A 5000-nucleotide genomic window follows, 5' to 3' on the forward strand; every position below is an offset into this window, starting at 1 on the left:
CCTCCACTACAGAGGGTCCCATACAGTCACTTATTCAGCATATTCGTGACAGACTCCCACTACAGGAGACCGGACCCATACCAACTCCTGTTTGCCCCCAACGGCAAAAGGGGACTTACTACAAGGTCGGCAGGAGGATCCTGCATGGCACTGCCTGTTCAATATATTCAGCAGCAACCCTCCACTACAGAGGGCCCCCAGAGAAGCTCATGGGGCCTTGGTCCGGGGCTACCTATTGACATATATTCGGCAGCTACCTCCTATTACGGGAGGCGTTCCCCTATCCGCCACCCGGGGACCCGACTTCGTAGCGTGGCCAGCGCTCGGACCCTGCTCCGACACGGTAGTTGCCCTTGTACGGGTCTTACTGCACACCCGGTCAGGACGCAGGGTCCCGAAGTAGTAGATAGGGACAGCGGGAATCTCGTTAATCCATTCATGCGCGTCACTAATTAGATGACGAGGCATTTGGCTATCAACAGCCGTCTTTATTCAAAATGATTTGAATAACACAAAATATATACATATATAGTACGTGGCAGGTGTTTGACGCCATGTCCGCCACCGAGGTGGGGACTTACAGGGCGGTACCACAAAATACAAGTATAAAACTAACATACACATATACATATATATCAGTGCGGAAGAACAACAACATAAACACAAAATAAAGACACAAAGAAGAAAGAACAAAGACGGTTTATTCCTCCTGTGGATAGGCCCCAGGAGTCAAGGCGAAGAAAAATAACCAGCAGCCTAGCCGACGCCGACACGCTGCTTCGGGCTAGGAGCCGTCATACGCTCGAAAATCTTGTAACTTTTGCAGCAGCTCTGTAGTGTTCTTGTGCTCAGCACCGCCAGTTCTCGGGGTCGGAAGCCTAAGGCGGCGAGATCCCTCGCCGACGCTGGAGACCATACACCCCTCCAGTTCAACGTCGCGGTGGACACAATCACCTCCTCAACGTCACGGTGCAGGTTGGAGATGGCACGCCGGATGGACGGCGTGTCGTAGTAGGCCGCCTTCTGGGAGTGACACCAGTCGAGCCGGAGGTGGTCTCCGACTATCTGGGCGTCGACCACGCGGGCGATGCCGTCTTTGACCGCCACCACGTCAGGCTTGCGGATGCCCTCAGGTGTTCGGAGGTGGGGCTCCACAGAGACATTGAAGCCCCTCTGCGCGAGTCCACGGGCGACATAACGCACTACAGCGTCATGGCGCTTGACCCGGGACCCGTGCGTCCTAAAGCAAGCCTGAAGTACGTGGTTGGCGGTCTCCACGGCCTGGCACCCCGCGCGGCATCTGGTGTCCGCCTCCCGCCCGCGACTGCGCCGTGCCTTCGTAGGGAAGGCGTTGATGCGGGCGCGGAGGGCGTCGATGTATTCACGCCCAGATAGCAGGCGACTGGTGTCGGCGACCCACTGATGTTGGCCACTGACGGCGGCAGAAGATGACAGTGCCGCACCGTCAATGGCGATGTGTAGGCGCGCCGCCCACATTTCCCCAACCTGCGTTGACGATTTGAGGAGGTGGCCCTCCCACATTAGGTGGCGCTCCAGCACCTCGATCTCACGCTGTACCTCATCCATGCCCACACCGTCGCAGGCTGGCCCTATCTTCTTCAGCGCCAGGAGACGGGACCGACGGAGGGTCGGACCCATCCATCGGCAAGATGGAATGCCGAGGCCCCCCTGGGCAACAGGAGCGTGGAAGTATCCCAGGGGGGTGTCCGCCGGAAGGCGGAACCATCTCCTGACGGCGGCCCGGATGGTAACGTCGGCCGACTTCAATGCACCCACCCGGGTGCGGCTGAGGGCCAGCCCGTGGTACAGGCCAGGGAGAAGTACGTTGGTGAGAGCGTGGAGGCGCTGTTGCGGCTTCAGCGGAGCTCGGGAGATGACGTCAAGCTGCTCCACCAGGTGGCTACGTGGATTGAAGACACAGCGACCCGCCGTGGAAAATTGCAGCCCCAGGTACCGGAAGGTTTCACCCACACGCAGGGCAGGCATGGTGGTATTGCCTGCTGTGAAGGTGACATTGCTGTCCACCTTCACCTTCTTCTCGCGCCCTGACGCGACTAAGGCGAGGGTGAAACACTTCCGGGCGTTGATCTGCAGCCCCAGGTGGGCGAGGGCTGCGGTAGCTGCGTCGATGAGGGACTGCAAGCCCCTCGGGGTCGCTGCAAACAGCAAGACGTCATCTGCAAAGGCCGCAGCGTTGACTCTGCGACCGAGGATCCGAGCTCCGATGTGGGAGGGCAGTTGGCCTAAAACGTAGTCCACCGCAAAGTTGAACAGGAGGGGGGAGAGGGGATCGCCCTGGCGAACGCCCCGTGCTGGCTGCACAGACACGCCCACGCCGGCGCCGTCCGCTATCACTGTCGTGCTGCCCTCGTAGCACCGCTCGACATACTCGACAAAGCAATCCGGCAGGCCATGCGCCTTCAGCACGGGGCGAAGGGCAGCATGATCTACCGAATCGAATGCCTTAGATACGTCGATCGATGCCACAAAGACAGAGCGGCAGGAGCGAACTGCGTCGGTGAGAGCAGTGTCCAAGATGAAGGTATTTTCCAACATCCCATCCCGAGGGATGAATGCCCGCTGACGTTCGTCCACAGCACAAGCGCGCATCAGGCGTGACGCGAGAACCTTGTGAAAGGTCCGCGCCAACACCGAGCAGACCGTAATGGGGCGAAAGTCAGCGGGGGATGTTGGTGCAGCCGTTTTCGGGAGAAGGGACGTCCGCGCGCGAAGCAGGCGTTCCGGAAGGGCGCGGGCCAGAAGGAAGAGATTCATCACTTTCACCAGGACTTCGTGCGGCAGGCGCCGCAACTCCGCTGGGGTAAGGCCGTCCGGCCCGGCTGCTGATCCCCTGGGCGGCAACGCGGCGGCGACCTCCTCATGTGTGACCGGCCCCCATATGCACTCGAGAGCGACAGGCTCTGAGTGCGGGAGGAGGCGGTCACGAATGAAGCCCGCGGTGGAGATGGGCTTCTTGGTGAAGAGGTCCGCCCAGAAGTCCAGCAGACCAGGGATGGCAGGTGGCGGCTGGAGCAGGGTGCCATCCAAGAGGCCGCGCACGCAACGCGCACGCGACCGTCGGAAGGCATCCTGCGTTCTCGCGTACTCCCAGCGGCGCCGCTTGCGCTTCTGCGTCGGCGGCGCGGCAGGCGGCCGCTTCGATGGTTGGCGCGGCCGCTGTGTCCTGGTGATCGATCTCTCCCCTCTGGACCCGACCGACGCAAGGGCATCCGGGAGCATGCCCAGGATGACATCGGGCGGCGTGCCCCGCCCCAGACCGATGACACGGTCCAGGGCAGAGAAACGCTGGGCGGAAGCGGGTAGCCCCGCCAGATGCTCCCAGATGGCGGCGTCAGTCGGCCCCTCCGGCGGCGGCCCGGTGGTGTCGGCCGCGAAGTCCTCGGCTGCGTCGACGGGCGGCGCAGCGGCCTCGCCCGCGTCAGGCAGCGGGCTCGCCGCTCCCCGGCGGGACGCCGGCTCTTCCCCCCGACCGATCTCAAGCGCCTCCATGAATTGGCGGACAAGCTGCTTGTGGGCAGCTTGCCGCCGTCGGCACTTGATTGCCTCAAGCGTTCGGTCGGGGAACATCCTGATGAGCTCTTGATTTACAAAGAAGAACCGGGCGTCCCTCTCGAGGAACAGTTCGGCCTCTGCCTTGGCGAGCGACAGGACTTCTTCCTCCGTCCACCTCGCGCGATGCCTCTCCGTGACGATCTCCGCGTTGGCGGCCGCAAGGTGTTGGCGGCGGCGATGGACCCCGAGACCGTTTTTGGTGGTGAAGCTGCGGTGGCACTCACTACAGGCGTAGACAGCTGCAAAAGTTACAAGATTTTCGGCACGGCCGGTTGGCCGGCTAGGTGCTGGGGGAGTTGGGGTGGCACCTTCAGCGGAAGGGCCACCACTTGTTCTCTGGTTACTGCCCCCAACTGAAAAAGGGATAGTGCGAGGGGGGGCTGGTAACCCCCCCAAGCCCCTGGTGCGGTCTTCCACTCTGCTAAAATCAGCGGGCCCACGAGAAGGGGAGAAGACCGCAGGAGAGGAGAGGCTAAGAGGGCTAGGCCCATGTATTGCGCATCACTCTCCCTGTAACTATAACCCAAGGAAGGCACCTCGCAGCAGCAGCACGACTACATCAAGACCGCACTTCGAAAAGCCAAGTCCGGATGCAGCCACACCGCCGCCACTTGGCCACCTTAAGAGAGTCATAGTCATAGTTACTCCCGCCGTTTACCCGCGCTTGCTTGAATTTCTTCACGTTGACATTCAGAGCACTGGGCAGAAATCACATTGCGTCAACACCCGCTAGGGCCATCGCAATGCTTTGTTTTAATTAGACAGTCGGATTCCCCCAGTCCGTGCCAGTTCTGAGTTGATCGTTGAATGGCGGCCGAAGAGAATCCGCGCACCCGCGCGCCCCCGGAGGAGCACGCTAAGGCGGACGCGGCCTCGCAGCAAGGAAGATCCGTGGGAGGCCAAGGCACGGGACCGAGCTCGGATCCTGCACGCAGGTTGAAGCACCGGGGCGCGAACGCCGCGCAGGCGCGCGCATCCTGCACCGCCGGCCAGCACGAGGCCAACCAACGGCGAGAGCAGACCACGCCCGCGCTAAACGCCCGCACTTACCGGCACCCCTACGGCACTCACCTCGCCCAGGCCCGGCACGTTAGCGCTGACCCACTTCCCGACCAAGCCCGACACGCCCCGATCCTCAGAGCCAATCCTTATCCCGAAGTTACGGATCCAATTTGCCGACTTCCCTTACCTACATTATTCTATCGACTAGAGGCTCTTCACCTTGGAGACCTGCTGCGGATATGGGTACGAACCGGCGCGACACCTCCACGTGGCCCTCTCCCGGATTTTCAAGGTCCGAGGGGAAGATCGGGACACCGCCGCAACTGCGGTGCTCTTCGCGTTCCAAACCCTATCTCCCTGCTAGAGGATTCCAGGGAACTCGAACGCTCATGCAGAAAAGAAAA

At 61.4% G+C, this 5000-nt stretch overlaps 1 pseudogene; it reads right to left on the bottom strand.

The window, feature by feature from the left end:
• LOC124578183 overlaps positions 1 to 5000 on the bottom strand; it is a 9924-nt pseudogene that overhangs the window by 2821 nt on the left and 2103 nt on the right.

The sequence above is a fragment of the Schistocerca americana genome, unplaced genomic scaffold (assembly GCF_021461395.2).
Source record: "Schistocerca americana isolate TAMUIC-IGC-003095 unplaced genomic scaffold, iqSchAmer2.1 HiC_scaffold_274, whole genome shotgun sequence".
Lineage (NCBI taxonomy): Eukaryota > Metazoa > Arthropoda > Insecta > Orthoptera > Acrididae > Schistocerca > Schistocerca americana.